Here is a 22,804-nt window from a genome sequence, read left to right as displayed (position 1 = left end):
CAGCTGTTTGATCGGTGCAGTCCAGACACTAACATCAGCTATTTGATCGGTGCAGTCCAGACACTAACATCAGCGCTGATAACAGCAGTCCGGCTTTTATACTTCTTTTGGTTAGTATCTTGGCTCCCCCTTTTTGTGTTTTGTTTGTTATGTCTTTTTGTATGTCTTCAACTAAGTTAATAGTTAGTTGTGATTTGTACTCACTGTAGTTTTATTATTGTATCCTACACGCAGTGGTGGGATTCTGCCGGTTCCCACCGGTTTGTGCGAACCTGTTACTAAAATTTCACGAGTTCGGCGAACCAGTGCTTAATTTGGTGGCGGGCGGTGTCTAGTAGCATCTTTTCCCTGCTTTCATCTCAGTCAATATGGCGTGCGGAGTCAAATGGCATTGCATTGCCATGCCAATGGGAACGCCACGTGATGTAACCGCATCACGTGGCATCCGTTGCTATGGCAACGGGACACTATGTGACATCACAAAGTTACGCAGCATCGCATTGTCATGGCAACGAACAACGTCACGTGATGCGATTACATCACGTGGCGTTTCCGTTGGCATGGCAACGAGGCGCCATTTGACATCGCGCGGCCATATTGATTGAGATGAAAGCAGAGAAAAGATGCTGGTAGACGCCGCCCGCCGCCCGGAGAGGTGAAGGTAAGAACCGGTTATTAAAATGTTAGAATTCCACCACATTTCACGGTGGGACCCGGAAATGGTTCAAACGAACCCGGATGCAGTTCAGGGGAGGAAAAGAGACAGAGCTGGTGCAATCTCTCTTACACTTCTCTCAGTACCCAGTCGGCTGTAAGAGAGAATGCACCAGTTCTGTCTCCTTTCCTCCCCTGAACTGCATCTGGGTTTGTTTGATAATTTATGGGTCCCTGTGGTCACGTGAGATGCTGTTCTGCCTCAGCTTAGGAGTCGAGAGACAGGGTCCCCACTCCCATGCTGGGGCCCCGGGACGTGCCCAGGCATCACTTACGTTGGGGGTGCGCATACCGGGGGGCATGCCCCCCTGAAATTTGGAGGAGGGCGGCGCTTACAGAGGCCCTGGAGATTACCCATGGCGATTGTGGTGGAACATACAAAATATATGTTTAAGAAAAAGTTAGACATCTTTTTAGAAAGGAAAGGTGTACAGGGATATACCAAATAAGTAAACATGGGAAGGATGTTGATCCAGGGAAAAATCTAATTGCTATTTCTGGAGTGAGGACAGAATTTATTTTTCGCCTTATGAGACACCATTGGATAATGCTTCACTGTTTTCTTGTTTGTTTGCCTTCCTCTGGATCAATATACTGGCTATACAAATATAGGATGAGTATCTGTCATCTAAGTCTATCATAGGTTTAAATCGATGGACATGTCTTTTTTCAACCTCATCAACTATGCAACTATTCAATTACATGAGCCATCTTTAACTTATGGAATGTATTTTCAAATAGAATTAAGTAATCTTGGCTTCCACTTACTGTACTGTAAATAAAACTAGTGCATATTTTCAGTCAGCGTTTAGAAAGGAGTAGCAGGACAGTAACTTAGTATGTCAGGAGTTACAGTACGTGCTTAATCCTGTCTGTGTTGGGATTTCATACTTTATACCTGTCTCTTTGGCATTTCATGTCCCTTAATGTATGTAATGTATATAGCTAAGTATCAGGCTCCCAAACAGTGAATCTAGACTTATATTTTATTTCTGCCGGCCTTCACATCTAATGTAAGAAACGTTATAATATAGTTTGTTGCATGTGATAGAAAGCTGTTAAAGTGAGAGGTTTGCACCTAAACTTGACGCATTTTACTTTTTTGCTTAATGAAACCTTTATTGAAAATGGAGATTATGGGACAAGATATAGAACTTGATCATCATAACATATACTTGTGAGTATTCATCATGAACTCCACTTTTTCACCAAACCAATACAATGAATGCATCGCACAATACAGGCGAAATACTTTACCGGTGAAAAGTTTTGGTTGTGATGTTTACTTTGCTGGAACATGATTGGTTTTATTATTATTTTTTTTTAAATATGACATTCATTCTCAGACTTATAGTAAAAGTTTACACAATTTATAAAAAAAAATAAAAATACATTTGAGGATTAGCCAGTCTCAAGTTTTGGATAGAATTTTGCTTGAATTGGAAAGCTCATTACGAATGTCGTCTGAACTTCCAAAAGAATTTAAAAAGTTGGGAAGTTTGGATTTCGAACCGTGGAGATGCCCATGGTTACAAAATACTCCATATGATGAGGAAGTTATGATCGGGTTAAATTGTGTGAACAATACAGCAACTAAGGGGTTACATGTCTTTTTTTTTTTAATAACTTTTTTCTTATCTCCTGTGGGGGAAACATGGATGGTCCTGGGCTTCCCTTTATTGCTCAATAAAATAATCAAGACTAAATCATGTTTACATTGAAGTGACTTGTGACAGTGTACAGATACAGTATACCAGAGATCTGATCTGCCAGTGTGATCTGATCTTCCAAAGACATCATTAGAATTCCTGTGACTCTTTGTGGCCAGAAAAGGGGGTGAGAGGGTAACCATAGTCCTTAAAGATTCCCCATTATGCAAGATAATTCACAATGATACAAGTTATAAATGTATATACTGTGTGTATATATATATATTTTTTTTGACTACTTTCTGGAGTGCTGCCTCTGATATTCGGTTAAACGGTATCGTATAGCTTATATATATATATATATATATATATATATATATATATATATATATATATACAGTGTTCGACAATCCTATACATTTACACGCCCGGGGCGGGTGGATTTAACCTCCGGGCGAGTAAATATTGGCCCAAGCAGCACACGTGTTTGTTTTTTTAAATTTTCCCTGCTCGCGCTGAAATTTTCCCTGCTCGCGCTGAAAAAAAAAAAAAACTCCCCCTGCCTGACAGCTGGTTGGCGCGCGCTCCCAGGCTTTGTGTGTGTATATGGGAGAGTGTGTGTATATATGGGAGAGTGTGTGTGTATATATGGGAGAGTGTGTGTGTGTATATATGGGAGTGTGTGTGTGTGTGTATATATGGGAGTGTGTGTGTGTGTGTATATGGGAGAGTGTGTGTGTGTGTGTGTGTGTGTATATATGGGAGAGAGTGTGTGTGTGTGTGTGTGTGTGTGTGTGTGTGTGTGTGTGTGTGTGTGTGTGTGTGTGTGTGTGTGTGTGTGTGTGTGTGTGTGTGTGTGTGTGTGTGTGTGTGTGTATATATATATATATATAGGAGTGTGTGTGTGTGTGTATAATTACAAAGACAGTATTTATTAGAAGAATTACAAAGAGACAGTTACAATAGTAAAGTTAACATGTATTCACACACACAGGTAAAGCACTGTGGGGGGGGAAAAGGAACATACAATACAAGAAACAAAAACATACAAACAAATACAAAATGATCTCTTCCTCGGTTTTTGCAACAGGCAGAAACAGGCTGACTAGGCCCCCTTGTACGTGGTCTCCTATGCTTGGAGCTTGGGTCACTTATTTGCTAGGTTGACTCAGGGAAGTAGATGGAGAGATGGAGGAGGAAGAAGAGAAGTGGATATGAGAAGCGAAACACAGATGTTGGCAAGGACTCACTTGATGCTGCTGGAGTGGACATAATTGAATGTGCTCGAAGCTCTCTGATGCTTGCTGCACTGCCCAGGTCTGGCCTTTTACAGCACCCATAAGTAGAAACAAACTATTTGCCACATTAGTGCTATGTTGGTGCAGGAGGTGTGTTATAACTCTGTAATGGCAGCTACTACTTTAAGATATGTTGCTCAAATGCTAATTAATCTTCTGATATGCAGGACGATGCATACAGTAGAGGCAACTCTTATTCTAACAAAAACCACTGGCAATTCCCCAAAAAACCCAGGAAACACCCAGGTACATTCTGAATACATGCCTTAAACTTTCCTTAAACTAGCCCCAGCATTTCTGCATTGATTAATGGCCTATCAGATTAACAGCGGGGGTCCCTGGCAGTCCCATTCAAACTGAATTGGACTGCCAGGGATCCCTGCTGTGTTAATCCTATGGGTCGTTAGTCAATGCAGAAATACCTTAAACGTGCCTCAAACTAGCCCAGAACATACCCAGCACATACCCAGAATGTAACCCGGCTAGTTTACAGCAAATCTACTATATATTTCTGAGTTCACTGTATGTCTGCGTCCCTAGCGGCAATCTCATTGGTCCCTTGGCCTGCCCGCCCACGCACCTCTCATTGGCCTGAGGCAGAGTGACGGGCCAAACAAAAATAAATAAAAAAAAAAAACACACACACACACACACACACACACGTCAGTTGGACCGCAGCTCACCTTCCACACACACACCCCCCCCCCCTCCTCTCCCGGTGCCCCTCACTCTCTCCCCCCTGCCCACCTCACTCAAATCCCCACGCTCCGCAACATCCCCAGCCGCACCATCACCCTCACCGTGCGCCGCGGAGAGCAGCAAACTCCAGCCTCCTCCTCCCTCGCGGCGCGGCCCGGGCCTCCTGCTCTCCCCCTCACGTGCGCCGCTACCGGATAGGGGAAGTGCGGCCCGGGCCTCCTGCTCTCCCCCTCACGTGCGCCGCTCCCGGATAGGGGAAGCGCGGCCCGGGCCTCCTGCTCTCCCCCTCACGTGCGCCGCTACCGGATAGGGGAAGCGCGGGCCTCCTGCCTCAGGGAGCGGCCGGACGAGTGAGTGAGCGGCCTTCACCTTCCCACCTCCTCCACCCCCCCCCTTCCGACCTCCTCCCCCCCCCTTCCCACCTCCTCCCCCCCCCCTTCCCACCTCCTCCCCCCCTCAAATTTGTATTATGTGTAGCCCTTGTGTGAAGCAATCAACACACTCACACTGCCCCTGGCAGGTTCCTCTCCAATGTGATATGGACATGTGACTGTTGATAAACATAAAGAGCAGCCAGTAACAAAGGCTGTGGAAGAGGTGGGATTAAGAGGGAAAGGAGCCTTTAAAAGGGGGATGGCATCACATGAGTCACATCTGCATGAGTCTGAATGCGTTCAGGCTAGATCGAGAGCTGCCTGAGTGACAGCAGAATTCTTTGCCGAGATAATCAGCAAATCCACTTTGGGGAGCTGTAGAGGGCATTGAGCACTGTAGGAGGGGACCCTTGATGACTGCAATTTAAATGATACCAAAGAAACTTTGCGAAGTACAGGCCTGTAACACTTTAGTACACTAATAGCTCCCACCATGTTCCGGCACCATCACAAGGGCCAATATACCCAGGATTAGGTGACTCTCTTTCAACTGACACACACCTGTGCCGTGTGACTTTTAAGTTGTATTACATGTGTATTATCCTGGAACCAGGGTCACGTGTGATGTGTGAATAGCTCCAGTTAGGTTTAACTCAGCCCCTTTTCCAAAGCACACCAAGTCCTGTTATGTTTTCTTTACTTTACTGGAAAAGCAGCAGTATATACAGGCACTTGTGGATGGTATGATGTGGTGAGAGAGTGCTTCTCTGTGGGTGCTTTGTAGTTTGGGGCAGGTATAAAGGAAATGGCCTTGCCAAGAGGAGTATAGCATAGAAGGGTACTCACTCTGCCAGTGTCAGGAATGAAAAGGAAGTGTGGGGGAATCTGGGTAATAGTAATAGTCTCAGGGACAGACTAACTGTGAACAGAGACAAGGGGGTTGGAATAGCCCACTCTCAATTTAGGAGAATATGAGGTTGCTAGGGCAACCAACACTGACTAGGGCTGTGTAAACAACACATGTATCAATAATGTTGCCTTTACATGCAGCTAGCTGCTGGGACAGGGAAAATAACAGACAGCCAAACTAGGGAGATATGAATCCTATGAGCTGCAAAGCGAGACAGAAAAATATGAAATCCTGATCCAGGACATGTATGCTGTATGCTGATGTAGTGATCCTTTGTTCAGTAACACGGGGTTCTTGAGAGTGGATAGTGATAGTATAAAAGCAGTTGTACCACACCGACACTGTTCTTATCTCCCACTGTCTGACCGTAGGCACGCGTGGCATATTAAGTATACATACAGGACTCAGGCCCCCACCTCAGCAAAGGGTATCAGTCTAGGGTCTATAAAAAAAGCGGTTGCATATATAAATATAGTTTGTGTGAATAAACATCAATTTATTTACACAAACACAATCCCATTGAAAAAATGATTCATATGTGGTTATAATAATTATTTAACATTGTGTCTATATATGTATATTTTAAACAGTTTACTATTGTGTTAAAACAGGGAATTGTTAACAGTACTATAAAATATCAAAAAAACGTATTAGAATTATTGTTAAATGACTGTAATGTGTAAAGCCTGGCCTGTATATACTTAAAGATGATAAGCATTTCACATATCGGTTCTTGCGAGAACTATCCACCAAATGTATGTGTGACTGTTGTGCAATTAATACAGTAATCTTATGTTTATCTAATCTACAAGGCAGTGTACAGTATAATGTCACATGCATACATTAGATGGATATACACTAAATAATATATGTTTTTAGTTACCAAGTTGCTCCTTTGCAAGATCCCATGTGTCCACCAGTGATAAAAGACCTGAGAAGGTGTGATCACTTTTATTAGTCTTCTCTCATACTGTAGGTGGAGAGATTAAACTCTAGTGGGGGTCCCCTTGTCTGCGCAGCATGATCAACAAGTTTCTTTTTTAATTTCCTCCTGCTGTCTGCCCATCTTTTCTTCAGCATATCAACTGTTCAGAAAGTATTGCCCTGGGCATTAATTTGGGTCAGTATTTTGGTCCAAATCCGTGTCTTCTTCGCTGTGCTAGTCTTGGGGCACAGTTCTGCTAACATTTTAGAGTGATGATCCACTACCCAACTGTCCACTACTATGAGGAGCTCTAATTCAACGTCTCTGAACTTAACGCTCCATATTCTGCCATCATCATCATCATCATCATCATGAGCCATGTTCACATTTGTAGGGTCAGGTTATTATGGCTGAAAACCTTACCTACAGTATGTATTCTGTTTTTATTTGATTTTTTATGTGTGCATGGGGGTATACGTTTAGGTAACCCACTTCTTACACGGCTGGAATGCACATTAGATTTTCCCAATGTGTTCTTGTGTCTCTGCACTATTAATGTACCCGCTACTGCATACATTTCTACAATACTACTTAGGGTGACAGACGCAGTTTTTTCATACAGTAGCATTAGCTTTTCTGATACCTGTTAAACTCGGAAAAATAATGTCTGTTATCTATTTAGGTATCATCACATCATTTGCCATAGTATAACAGCTCTGTGGATCTGGGTCCAAGCAGGTTATGCAGATAGTGGGACATATCTACTAAGTGGTGCAAATTCATACAACCCTTTTAGTGTGAGATGGGCAGGCAAATTATTGGAGATAAGGAAATAGCAGAGGTATTAAACAAATTATTTGCCTATGTGTTTTCCAGGGAAACGTCAATTGCAAAAATGTTGTAACAGGAGAAAGTAACAACCTCTATATTAACAAACAATTGGTTAACTGAAGAAGAAGTGCATAGGCAGCATGATATAATTTAAGTAAATAAAGCCCCTGGCCCCGATCGCATGCACCAAATCGTTCTTAAGGAGTTAAGTTCAGTAATAGCCTAAACATTAGATTTGATATTCAAGGACTCCAGTTCTACAGGCTCAGAACCACAAGATTGGCGTAAAGCAGACATGGTGCCTATATTTAAGAAAGGAACTAGATCACAACCAGGGAAGTACAGACCTGTAAGTCTGACATCAATAGTGGATAATCTACTTGAAGTTTTAGCACAGGATAATATTTAGGAATACCCACTGTAAAACAAAATTATTAGTAATAGCCAGTATGGATTTATGAAGAATAGATCATGCCAAACTAACCTTATTAGTTTCTTTGAGGAGATAAGTAGGAATTTAGACCAGGGAAAAGCAGCTGATGTGGTCTATTTAGATTTTGCAAATGCTTTTGATACGGTGCCACAGGAAGTTAGTTTACAAAATAAAGGAAATTGGTCTCAGTAAAAATATTTGCACCTGTCTTTATGACACACAGTTGTCATAAATGGAAACTTTTTGGTTGGGATAAAGTGATAAGTGGAGTACCTTAAGGATAGGTACTAGGACCTCTGTATTTGTAGTTGTTTACTAATGACCTTCAGGTTGGCATAGAGAGCAAAGTCTCAATCTTTGCTGATAACACTAGGGGGCCTATGCACTAAGCAGCGATAAGCCATTTATCGCCACCTTATCGCCAAAAAAGGCTACCACTATTCAGTAAGCCCCGATAAGTTGGTGATAAAAGAGCTTTTTGGCAATATTTTTTGCCGGAAAAAAAAAATTGGCAAAAGCGCATCAATGAGCCACTTATCGCCAGATTTTCAAACTCGTGCAATTCTAGTAGCCCCGATTAGCTTATCGAGGCTAATCGCGGCTCTAGAATAGAGATTTCCTCTCCAAATCATCTCGCCAGGAAAAGTTGGCAAGAGGGTGGTGATAAGCTACCGATAAGCGGCGAGACGGGACTTAGACAAAATAATGCATGGTGTTTAAGGGGTTAGGGGCCATTAGATTGTATTTTTGTATGTATAGCCCTGGTAGGTTTGGGCTATTATTCTGTCCTCCTCCTCTGCAATAATCCCTGGAAAGGACAGGATTGCCAGGAGTAAATATGGGGTTTCCCTACTCACTGTAATTCAGTTGGTCAGAGAAGGTAGTGCTCAGGCTTTGTGTCAATCAAAGACACAGGGGTGGGTCTCCTTGATCTGTACTAAATGAACTACCACTTCCTGTTTTGGAGAGTTCCTCTCCACTAGAGAGAGAGGATAGTCTGTCCAGCAAGCTGCCAGGGCTCTGGAACGCTTAAGGCCCTCCCTCTGGGAGAGGAGAGAGATATTCCTCTTACTCCACAAAGGACTAAGGGAAGAGCAAGGACAGCTCCTAGGGCCCTGATTAGGAGTGGTGTCCAGGGACATCCTGAAGGTGATAACCTTTGATTGCTGTGTGCTGTGATAGAGACTGCGCTGATTCAGGAAGGATCAATAAAGACCATCTGCTTTTATCTACACCTCTTGCCTGAGAGTGAAGTATATTGGGAGGGGGACATAACTCTTTTGCTGATACTCCACCCCACACAACTGGGGGCTGCACAATATGGAGGCGCTGTACCAGTAAGAAGAATTTCGGGCACAGCCCCAGAAGACTGTTATCCCCCATGTTATCGCGAGAGACTCAGGGCCCCCTGTTACCAGCAGGTATGCGCCACTGAGACCTATGTAACCAGAGAGCTAGTTCCCTTAGGAGACCATATGTGAGATTGGGGGAGGGGGTGGGGGGGTGAATCTCCGTTACATATGTATTCTTGCTGGCATCAGAGGACATGGCCCTGCATTATGCGGATGAGGACGCCCTTCATGATGGCAGGGGTAAGTAGAGAGGTTTATTTATTTTATTTATGCTGTCTGGCTAATGTTTGATTTAATAATGGGCAAATTAGCTATTATCCATATCTGGATGATAGTTATTTTGCCCATTACTGTACTGTATGTGTGTATGGGGGGGTGGGGGGGAGTTTATTTATTGCAATGTATGCCAAATTTTATTTTTGGATACAGGATTGATACCGCAGGCCCCCAGACACCCACAACGGGGACCACCCGAGGACCCCCAGACACCCATAGGGACCACCTGAGGACCCCCGGACACCAGCAGGGAACATCCACGGGGACCACCCGAGGGACGCCAGACACCCATGGGGACCACCTGAGGACCCGGTTGGGGCCCCCAGACACCCACAGGGACCATCTGGAGGCCCACGGACCCCTGCGGGACCACCCACGGACACCCACTGACCTCTGGTATCAATCCTGTGTATAAAAATATAAAATCTGATTTTATGTGGGGGCACAGGGGGTGGGTTGGTTGTGTATTGGTGTTTAGTACATATTGTAATGTTTATTGGGGGAAGAGGGAGTGAGTAAAGGACCAAGAACCCGCATCACTCTGCCCTCAATAAAGCTGCTATTGTGCCTTAACCCCTTCATTACCTTAGTGGCTAAGGTAATGAAGCTGCTTTAATGTAATTTTTATTATTAGTGTGCTTAAGCAGGGGGTCTCCTGAGCTGAACGGCATTGATTTCAGCCTCGGGCACCCTCTGCTTCCCAAGATACTGGCCCCGTTATAGTGTGCCGGTATCGCCTATGCATTTAAATATCATGTGTCACGTGACCATGGGAATCAAATGCATAAAAGATACCGGCACCCCATAACGGGGCCTGTATCTCGGGAAGCATGATGTCTCCAGGCCTGAAATCAATGTGGTTCTGCTTCGGAGACCGCCTGCTCATCTACACTAGTAATAAAATGTAATTTAAAACATATTATTTTCGGTCGAGATTTGCGCAGGGAGAGGCGGCTCTCTCGCTCTGCAGCAGATAGAACTCGCCAGGTGGGCCCTTTTCAGAGAGGCAATCATCACGTCACCGGCTACTCGCCATTTTTGCAAATGTTGCTATCACTGGTATTCGGGGCTTTCTGCATACCGTGATAGCAACGCTGTCAAAAATGGCAATTTAAAAACCCTGGCTTTTTTTTTTTATCGGAGCTTGATGCATAGGCACATAAATGTGTAAAGTAGTAAAATCAGAGCAGGAAAAAGTGCAGAAAAGAGCCACTACATTAATAAAGGGGATAGAAAAACTGATTTATGAGGAGAGGCTAGCTAAGTTTAATTTTCTTTACATTCGAAAAGAGTTGTCTAAGAGGGGATATGATAATTATATACAAATATATTTGGGGATAATACAAGGGGCTTTTAAAAGAAGTATTCATCCCAATGGCAGTACAAACGACACAGTTCATACCATAAGTTTGGAAAGGAGATTTCTCCAGCAACAAAGGAAAGGGTTATTTACAGTAAGGGCAGTTACAATGTGGAATTCATTACCCATGGAGGCTGTGATGGCAGATACAATAGATATCTCCAAATAAGGCTGGACATCTTTTTAGAAAGGAAAGGTATACAGAGATATATCAAATAAGTAAACATGGGAAGGATGTTGATCCAGGAAGTAATCTGATTGCCAATATTTAGAGTTAGGAAGGAATTTATTTTTTCCCTTATGAGATATCATTGGATAATGTTTCACTGGGGTTTTTTGTTTGCCTTCCTCTGCACCAAAAAACATAAATACAAATATAGGATAAGTATCTGTTGTCAAAATTTGAGCATACTGTAGGTAGAACTGTTCAAACTCATCGACTCTGTAACTACTATGTAACTATTATGTTACTACTATGTAATTATGCAACTATGTAACGGTCCAGGTTATGACATTGCATTTCAGCTTTATGCACATGTTGAATATAATATTATATTAATAACAAAAGTGAATCATTTTACAAGTTGTTATGCACTATAATGAAAAGGAAAGGGGATTTATAGGGACATGCATTAGTATTGTTTTCATTAGCTCTTTTATATAATTAAACCCCATCTCAATTTCTAAATAAAGTATGACGTTTAGAAATGCTCTGTATCTTGAGAGAGCTTACCAAATTGTGCACTCTTAATAAAGACATGTATTACACTTTCTCAAATAATCAGTACATGTTTTATGATACATCATGTAATCCATCATGGAACTTGACAATGACATCATTGATACTTTTTATTATCAGGAAACACAACTTGCTGCTTAAGCTCAATGTTCATTGCCTGTTGTTGCAGGAGAGTGATTATATGTTTAAATCTGGCACCTCTGTCTCTTTTTTTTTTAGTATATTGACAAAGTATTAAACTATCTTACAATATGTGATAATTGATTTTACAAGGCATACAAATTGCTGAGCTGTATGTAATATGGTTTAATAAAGTAACAAGTAGATAGAAGTCAGTTACATTTTTGTATTATACACTGTAGTTACACTGTACTTATTTTTGCACCTTTTTATTAAGAATGCCATCTTTGATAACATTTATATTTCTTGGTATAATATTACATCCTTAATGCTTTCTACTGTATATTCAGTTATTCCTTCCAGTTCTGACTTTAGACAGAGCACGATAAATGATTAAATATAGCAAGATATGTAGCATTGAGTCTTTGTCTTTTGTTGTATACATTAGGTCACAATCTCAGTAACATTCCGTTTGACACAAATATATATGGTGTGGTGTGTTTGGGTTCAGAGTTTGTATGGATTGTGTATTTGTAAATAGCAAGATACATTATGTGTAAGTAACTAAATAAATTGATACATGTATAAAACCAGCATCTGCAAATAACCAAATGTACCACTGTACAGCTTCCATGTGCGTTCTATTTATTGATTTTCCAATTGCAGTGAAATACATTAGAACTGTAGCATGATTTTATTACAACAGCATATAGGTTTCATAGATTTTCTAGACCCTATATGAAGAGCATCTCTATGTACCTTTATGCACATTGATTAATGTTGTACGGTATGCAGACTATTGAGTTCTGTCCAGTTGGATGAGAGGGACCTCTAGTGGATAACAAATATATATAACAGAAGGACTGCGCTTTTAATATTTCAGACTGCACACCAAATCAAGCAGAGTCCTCGGTGTTATCAAAGGGACTCACATTCTGCCCTATCAAACCCATGGACAAGATTGAGCTGTGCAGTGACCAGGAAGAGTTCTTCAGAGGATTGCATCTTAAGGAGTTCTTCCATGACAGACACGACCAAGACTGTGCCAGCACTGCAGAAGGAGGGCCACTGCACACGAGCAGTGAGAAGCAAAAATCCAACTGGATCCCACAAACTGGGTGCAACCCCAAACTGGACCGGTACATCGAAAGCTTTAGACAGATCCAAATCCACCACCATGAACAAAGTAAGGAAACAAAGGTATAATCTGACACTGATCGAGAGGAGAGCCATAGAATTGCTAAAGGCCAACCACAACATAACAATCATACCTGCGGACAAGGGAGGAGCAGTGGTCATAATGAACACCACAGACTACCTGCGGGAAGTGCACAGACAACTCTCTGATGCAAAGTATTACACCAAAATGCAGGAGGATCCAAAAAAATACATGAGAGAACTCAACAGGATCATTAAAACACTCCCGATCCACCCAAGAGAACAAATTCTGGACCTGATACCAGCTAACCCAGAATCTGGCACATTCTACATGCTCCCTTAAATTCACAAAGAGGGTAACCCTGGGCACACCGATCATCTCTGGATCTGGCACACTGACTGAAAATATCTCTGGTTGGGTGGAAGGCATTCTCAAATCACTTGTCAAGAACACATTTGGCTATATAAAGGACACTACTGACCTGCTAAACAAACTTAATGCAATTGGCCCCCTCCCAACAGGAACACTACTAGCAACCATGGATGTAGAATCAATGTTCTGCTTAAACATCCCCCACAAAGATGGGATTTCAGCCTGCAGATACTTTCTGGGACAGCAGGATCCACTCACAGAGACGGTGACTAAATGCATCAAATTTATTCTGACCCATAAATACTTCCCATTTGGAAATGACACATACCTCCAGACAACCGGGGCCACCATGGGCACTCGGATCGCACCACAGTATTCCAATCTGTTCTGTGCAAAACTTGAAAGTGATTTTTTCCCCCAACTGTCACATGAAACCCCTTACATACCTTCGGTACATCTATGACATCCTCCTGATTTGGACCTCAGGTGAACAGGAACTCATACAGTTCCATGAGAATTTCAATATGTTCCACCCAAATATCAACATCAAACTCCCCCATTCCCCGGACTAAGTACATATCCTAGACACCACCATTACTATAAAGAACAACCAACTACAGCTCTCTATATACCACAAACCTACAGACAGAGCCAGCTATTTCAGGGACAACAGCTTCCACCCCACACACACTAAGCATGCAACCATCTGCAGTCAAGCCATATGATACAACCGGATATGCTCCGACACAGCAGACAGGGGCCAGCGGATTACAGCCTTGAGGTCGGATTTCATAAACTGTGGATACAACCACAGAATTGTAGACCACCAAATCGACAAAGCCACAAGAATACCAAGAAGTGATCTCCTTGAATACAGAAAGAAAGAGAGAAGCGACAGGGTACCTTTAGTGGTCAATTATAACCCACACCTAGAAGCCCTACGCAAGATCGCCAGGGAACTACAACCCATTCTCCAGGAAGATACAAGACTAACATAGGTCTTCCCTGAAACACCCTTATTATCATACAGACAACCTCATAATCTCAAGGAAATGATGGTGAGAAGTAAAGTATTCAACAATACAACTGAATGCGGGAGAAGACCATACCAGGACGCAAGATGCAAAACCTGCGTAATGCTCCACACAGCGGGCACAATACAAATACCACACAGAAATCTAAAGTACAAAGTCAAAGGAAGGTTCACCTGTTCCCCCAGCAATGTTGTGTACCTTATCATGTGCATTAAATAGCCAGGGGCTGCTACTACATAGGTGAAATTGGACAGGGGCTACACAAGAGAATTAATCTGCATCACCACAGCATCACACGCGGAACAAGAGACAGTCTTGTTGGCGAACATGTCTATGACTCTGGCCATAAAATGAACTATCTGAAGGTGGTCATACTCAAAGGTAATCTCAGAACACCGAAAGAGAGACAGTTGCATGAATACAAATGTATGAAACTATTTGGTACACTCACCGGAGGCCTAAACTGAGACCACAGCTTCATGAATCACTACTCTGACACGGGAGAACTCTCTTCCCACGAGTGCTAAGACCCATGTCTATAAATACTGTGCTGTGTGAATACACACACACCTGCCTCTTACACATACAAATATACAATGTAATTCTATGCCTTTATACCAATAGGGACCACATAGTAGCCACACACATGCACATGCAATACCCTCTTACATTTCAACACCTATCCACACCATTGTTATACACTCCTCCTCTACATACTGCTTTTGTAAAGCGCTGTATACACTGTGGGTGCTTTATAAATTAAGATTTACACATACATACATACACACATACCCACATATATATACACAGACATATACAAGAGACAGTCTTGTTGGCGAACATGTCTATGACTCTGGCCATAAAATGAACTATCTGAAGGTGGTCATACTCAAAGGTAATCTCAGAACACCGAAAGAGAGACAGTTGCATGAATACAAATGTATGAAACTATTTGGTACACTCACCGGAGGCCTAAACTGAGACCACAGCTTCATGAATCACTACCCTGACACGGGAGAACTCTCTTCCCACGAGTGCTAAGACCCATGTCTATAAATACTGTGCTGTGTGAATACACACACACCTGCCTCTTACACATACAAATATACAATGTAATTCTATGCCTTTATACCAATAAGGACCACATAGTAGCCACACACATGCACATGCAATACCCTCTTACATTTCAACACCTATCCACACCATTGTTATACACTCCTCCTCTACATACTGCTTTTGTAAAGCGCTGTATACACTGTGGGTGCTTTATAAATTAAGATTTACACATACATACATACACACATACCCACATATATATACACACACACACACACACACACACACACACACACACACACACACACACACACACACACACACACACACATACACACACACACACACACACACACACACACACACACACACACACACACACACACACACACACACACACACATTGTTTCTCTGTGTGTGTGTTGGTGTGTGTGTGTCTGTGTCAGCAGCTGCAGTGTTTGAGTGTAGCAGCAGCAGCTCTGTGTGTGCTGTGCTGTTGTGTTGTATTTGTGTGTAGCAGCAGTTTCTGTGTGTAGCAGCAGTGTTGCAGCAGTTTGTGTGTGTATCAGCAGTTTGTGTGTGTAGAGGTTCTGTGTTGTGTGTAGAGGTGTTGTGTGTAGAGGATCTGTGTTGTGTGTTGAGGTGCTGTGTTGTGTTGTGTGTAGAGGTGCTGTGTTGTGTTGTGTGTAGAGGTGATGTGTTGTTTGTGTAGAGGTGCTGTGTTGTGAGTGTAGATGTGCTGTGTTGTGTGTGTGTGTGTAGAGCTCCAGTGTGTGTGTGTGTGTGTGTGTGTGTGTGTGTGTGTGTGTGTGTGTGTGTGTGTGTGTGTGTGTGTGTGTGTGTGTGTGTGTGGCTGTGGCTGTGTGTGTGTGTGTGTGTGTGTGTGTGTGTGTGTGTGTGTGTGTGTGTGTGTGTGTGTGTGTGTGTGTGTGTGTGTGGCTGTGTGTGTGTGGCTGTGTGTGAGTGTGTGTGTGTGTGTGTGGCTGTGTGTGAGGAGGTGCTGTGTTGTGTGTGTGTAGCAGCAGTTTGTGTGTGTGTTGAGCTGCTGTGTTGTTTGTGGTGTGTGTGTGTGTTTGTGTGTGTGTGTGTGTGTGTGTGTGTGTACAGAGGGGGCGGCAGTGTGTGGATATAGATATCTGCAGTGTAAGAGTATATAGAGGTGGATTCGTGTATTTACCATTTTATTTTAATAAAAAAATCTATATAACTATACAAAAGTGTCTATTATTTCTGAAAAAAAGTCTACATTTAGCCTATAATAGTAATAATCCCCTCAGAACAGGGCATTACTGGCCAATAATGCCCTGGCAGGGTTAAAGTCCCTCAGCTTCGCTTGGGCCTTCAACTCTTCCTGCCAGGGCATTATTGGTCAGTAATGCCCTGTTCTGAGGGGATTATTACTTAAATAACCCATTTTTAGGAAACATATTATTTTATAAAAGGTTTATAGATGACATCATTGTTATCTGGAAAGGGGGAAGAGGCACTTTTAAAGGAGTTTATAGTATTTATTAATAATAATGATATGAATCTGAAATTCACAGCACAATATGATTCCCATTCAATAGACTTTTTAGATTTTAAACTTTTTAATGAGGAAACTAAGATTGGTACAAAAACACATTTTAAAACAGTACACGCAAAGAGTAACCATCTGAAAAAAATGGAAATCAAACATTCCTTACGGACAATTCATGCGATTAAGAAGGAACTGCTCGAAAGATATAGATTTTGAAAAACAAGCACTGTTACTGAAGAAAAAGTTTGAAGAGAAGGGGTATAAGAGGGAGGAAGTAGAACAGTCCCTGACTAGAGTACGGAATCTGAACAGGAACCAACTTATCAATAGAAATAAAGAAAAGGATGCACCCAAGGCAAATAAAATAGAGAATAAGTCCCTATTTAGCACTAAATATAATAAATTGGCTAAAACCATCGAAAAAATTGTTAATAAACACTGGGGTATAATGCTGAATGACCAGATTCTTAAGGGGGAACTAGAGGAGAGACCTTCGGTCATCTTTAAAAGAGCAAGATCCCTTATAAACATAATTGCACCAAGTGTATTACGTAAGAAAGAAAATAATCCAGTAACTAAACTCAATACAAGAGACACAGGCTACCGGTTCGTCCATCTGGTAGCTACAAATGCGGAGGAAGCAGATGCCTTACCTGCGACTATATTTGTAACAAAGAAAACAAATTTCGGTCAAAGACTACGCAGAAAGAGTTCAAAATAAAACAGTTTATAAATTGTAATACCGTCCACGTTATATACATACTAACTTGCCCTTGTGGGCTACAGTATGTAGGGCGAACCAAAAGAAAATTGCGGGAAAGGTTCCTTGAACATAAACAAAACATTATGAAAGGGTTCATGGGACACGGAGTATCAAGGCACTTTGCTTTAAAACACTCACAGGATCTCCAAGGGTTGAAGGTTCTAGGAATTGAGAGTATCAACATGGAGGTTACAAGAGGAGATAGGTTCCTGAGACTCAGGCAGAGAGAATCCTACTGGATTTTTAAAATATAAACCATGCAGCCAGAAGGTCTCAATGAAGAACTGGACCTGCTTGCGTTCCAGTAATCTATTAGCCTATCCTAGCATGCAGACAGCACATTTGTGCAAGCAATCGCATGTACAGTATCAACTCTGGGTGCAGGCAGGGGCCAGACTCAGTCCTCAGGACCCAGTCCCACATGGGATATTTTAGAATAGTTTAGCTATTGATACAATTGTTTGCTCAGTATTCCGTACACAATATTATATATGGGCATTTACTATATCTGAAACATGAGCCACACAGAGGTGATTTTAAATCCCCCCTCACCCACCAAGTTACCCACTCAATTTTTCCCTTCCCAAAACCCCTCTCCACCCCCCCCCCCTTCCCCTGGAACCAGACTAGAACCATGTTTTAGAGCTGTCACGGTGAGAGCCCATTAGGCACCCCCATATATTTATCATAGTCACTACAGGGTATGCCTGAAGCATCCAGACAGAATAGATCATACTCATACAGGCATACATTATTAATGAAAGGTCACATCATGTACATAATGTATTATCTTAAACACATCATAATGATTTTAACTAGTTCTTTAATAAAAGTAGTAATTAATTGTGTATTTTTACAACATCTATATATTTTGATACATGCTAATGGATAAACTTTAATACTAACATGACATGAACCATAATTGATCATAGAACACTGTTCAATCAAGGCATAAACTACCTCAGTAATGTATAATCCAATAATGATATAAGCCAGTTATTAGGTGAACATGTGGTTAGCAATTACTAATTAGCGCAGTAACCTATGAGATGGCAATATACATCACATCCATTTGGATATAATAGCCTGATTAACCAGTGTTCCATTACATCCCTGAGGAAGGCGCAGCAGCGCTGAAATGCGTAGGATTATCAGTTTTAGAATCAAGTGACCTGTCTAAGGCTGAGTCCATGCTCCCTGCTTGCTCGCTGAGGCACACTGAGGCTCAGGGAAAGCGGGTGCTTTCCCTGGCCTTGCGGTTGCTTACCGCACGCGCCATCAGCGGGCCGGGGGGGGGGCGGGCGCGTCACTGGCCGGGGGCGGGCCAGTGACGTGAAGGAGCTGGTTCGCCCTCATTGGGCGAACCGCTCACGTGACCGGCCTGTCGCGCCGGCAAGCGGGGGAATTTTAAATTCCCCTAAGACCTGCGCTTCCGCAAGCGCACGGAAGCGCAGGTGAGCCCCAAATTAAGCCGCTCTAATTGCGGCTGTAGGGGCTCAGTGCTGAGTGGGAGCGCACGTCAGAACGCTTCCGCCAGCAAGCAGTAAACATGGCCGAGGCCTAAGTTAGCAGTTGCTTACTGAAGGTCTATCCAAGATTCCTATTTTCACAAACCAAATAGCCTGAGAGTCTGTGAGGCAACGGCACCGAGCAACCCCCCGGTGGGAGGTGATTACCCTCGAAGGAACCCCTGCAGCACGTCAGCAGAGCGGGAGCAGGAGAGAACCAGGACGCCAGCAACTGCACGAGCGGTACTCCATGAAGCAGCACAACACCCCTTGAGAACCGGCACTTGAGGGACGAGCAAGGCGGACAGAGTTCCCATAGCAGCAGCACCATCGGCTCCAGAGGCGGCTTCAGCTCCGGTGAACCAGATGGATGCTCCAACTCTGGCTCATACAAGCAGCCCACGCTTACATCCTGACCGGGCAGAGAAGGCTACCACTCACACAGGCAAAAGTTTTTGGTTATTTATTTATATATGCACATTTGTCTACTATATAGTTATCATTGTTTATTATTGTTTCAGTCCAATACAACATCGTTTTTGCTTCAAACAGCACCCCTGTTTTTTGTTTCTTGTCTTGCTATCTCTATCTAGGATTGGTTATCCGTGGTGTTGGGGCAGCTTATACAGTAGTTAGCAGCAAATCCTATGTGGACTAGACTTTTTTCAAGATCCTATTAATTCTATTACTAGAAGTGGACTTATCTGATGGACATGTGTATGTGAAAGACTCACACATTTTTGTACCATATATTTAACATGCTCACATATATCTATATATTCTGTTAATATACATTCACTGTGATTAGGCCAGTACAGTTTTAGATCTATCTCACTCCATTCACATCTTGGTACTGTATATGGTTCATGTCATTTAGCCTAGTCCACACCCAGAAGCAGAGCTAGCTTGTCTGCCTAGGGTCATATACTAATTGCTACACTCAGCTTTCAAGTGTACCTCTCTGCACTAGCTTTTGACCAGTCTAGCGCACCCTCTTCCCCCTCTATTTTCCCCTATCCCCTTGTTATTATTATCATTAGTACTGTATGATACAGTGAAAATGTGGTTCCTATTGTGAACTATGCTCTCCATATTAAGTAACACTACTCGGGAAAGCTATTTACTTATATACAGTATTTTCTATATTTTAAATACTGCATCACATTACAATTATTAACTGCATAACATACATTATATGTTCAATTTTTTACCTTCAGATTCCTTTTTAGAGAATGTTTTTTTTTTTTTTTACAATGTTGCCCAGAAAATGGAAACATATCTCATCATGTATGGGGAATCCGGCGCTCAAAAGACCACACAAACAAATAATATATTGATGATAGTCCAGTTCAATCTCTACACATATGCAGCAGCAGCAGCAGCAGAGATCATATGAGTCTATAAACGTATAGCGCAGCATTGTATCCACACTGTGTGTGATCGTGAAGGTATGTGAGTATATATGCAAACCAAACCCCACTCACAAAAGAGGGAGACAGTCGCAGGTGTTCCGAAAGAGCAGAACTATCTTTGATAAAGCACTTCCAGTGTAAAACGTGTGAGAGGATTACCAGTACTATTACTTTACATTTTCTAATCAATAAATAACGTTTTGGTGATCACGTCCTAGCTTTGCTATTTTGACTGTGCACCGGCTATTTCTATTTGGATCTTTCCCTTCATCATGTATGGGGTAAGTGGTCTTCATTAACCCATTGAGTCTTCAAAGGCTCTCCTTAAGAGGGCCTAGGTAGCCTCACTGGCGCTCATGGAGTTCGTGACCGCTTGATGTACAGTATATGGAAATGTATGTTTTAATAACTTTTACATTTTAGTATAAGGGCCTAAAGCTGACTACAAGGGGCTGTTAAGTAGGTTGGGGGAGGGAGTAACCAGGGTCGGTATCCCTGGGGTTGATGGTTAGGCGTCCCGAGCGATGTAAGTGGGGGTTGACCCCTTCAAGTCATTGCAAAGCAATGCCATGCTACACATTGATTCATTGTGGAAACAGCATAGTGTAAATTAACAAATTGGTTAAGATATTGCTTCCCAATTACCATTTCATTTTTGGTATGCCACGTATTAATGAAATGTAATTTTCACCCACATAATGCAGGGTTAATAAATGAGCAAGCTCTAAGAGGGACAGGTGTATAGAATGAGAAGATAATATGTCTACTTTCCTGTCCCTGCATTTCTTTCAGGATCAGTTTACTATATGTCAACTAGAAAAGAAACACATCATTGCCACATCATTCTATTTGTCAGATATTGACAAAATATTGAACCTGAGGAAGTCAGATCCATGAAACGTTGTGCGTTTGCAACCTGCAAATAAACCACTTTATTATACTATAATGTCTGGTGTCAGACTTTGGGCATCATGCAGTAAGCAGCGATATCTTATATCTTATCTATACTTATCACCAGCTTATCGCCAGAAAAGCTTACAATGATTCAGTAAGCCCCGATAAGCTGATGATAAGAGCAAAAATAAACGGGTTTTTTTGCCGGGAAAAAAACACCTCGGCAGACTTGCGGCAATAATCCTCTTTTCGGCACTGATCGCCAATTTTTCAAACACGCTCATTTCTATAAAACCAGATCAGCTTATCGCGGCTGATCACCCTTTTAGAATTAAGATTTCTTCTCCAAATCGTCCGCCACAAAAAGTTAGCAAGAAGGTGGGGAGAAGCTGCCAATGTGCGGCGAGACGGCACTTAGAAAATAAAATGCATATTTTTTGCTGGATCGGATTGATGCCGGGAGACTTCGGAGCTAATATCCATTAATATCGCTACCGGAGACCCCCGGCATGAATCAGATGCATGACAAATGCATTTACAGGCAACGTCATTACCTTAGCGGCTAACCGCTAAGGCAATGAAGGGGTTAACCACCAGTTCCAGGCTTATTGTGGGTAGCGGGTGTGGGTGAAGGTGGTATTTGGCCCTTGGTGGGTGTTTAGGCCTTGCGGGGGTTGTTGGTGGAGTTAACCCCTTTATTACCTTAGCGGTTAATACCGCTAAGGTAATGAATGGGGTTAACCCCTCCAGCTACCCACCCGGTAGGCCTGAACACCCATCCTTGGGGCTAATACCCCCTTCACCTACCCCCACTACCCACAATAAACACAAATAAACACAACAGGCCTACTACCACTTCCTAGGCCCCAATAAGCCATTCCAATATCTAATAAACACCAATACACAACCCGCACCCTGTGCCCCCACATACAGTAAAACCATGATTCTCACAACCAGATCATTCCATAAATGATTTAAAAATCAAAATCCTCAATGGAATGTTTAAACGCACCCAAGAACAGAAAACATTTGAACTCAGAATGATAAGACTCTTTGACACCAAAACCAAAGGACTTAATGCGGACATGGGTTTTCTCACAGCCTATCAAAATTGTTTGTAATTATCCTGCTTGCCTCCATTCTTATCCACACTTTCTCTCCCCCCCAGCATCCCTCCCCCTCCTTACCTTTCCTTGTCACCGTCCCCTGGCTTCCAAACACTTTTAACAGTCTACCTTATCTACAGTACATATCTGTTCTCTACACTGTTTTAGCCATTGAATCCTTTGCATATCAGTATTGCTTGACCTGAAGAAGAGAGGATAACTCTCGAAAGCTTGTCCTATGACATAAATTTGTTCATATATATATATATATATATATATATATATATATATATGTATGTAT

The 22,804-nt window shown here is 42.4% G+C and overlaps 1 protein-coding gene across 1 annotated transcript in view; it reads right to left on the bottom strand.

The window, feature by feature from the left end:
- PTPRR (protein tyrosine phosphatase receptor type R) overlaps positions 1–22,804 on the bottom strand; it is a 261,570-nt gene that overhangs the window by 161,611 nt on the left and 77,155 nt on the right. The window lies entirely within an intron of this gene.

This window comes from Ascaphus truei, chromosome 5, assembly GCF_040206685.1.
Source record: "Ascaphus truei isolate aAscTru1 chromosome 5, aAscTru1.hap1, whole genome shotgun sequence".
Classification (NCBI taxonomy): Eukaryota; Metazoa; Chordata; class Amphibia; order Anura; family Ascaphidae; genus Ascaphus; species Ascaphus truei.
The sequence above is the reverse complement of the archived record's forward strand: the minus strand, read 5'-3'. Positions and strand labels throughout refer to the sequence as shown.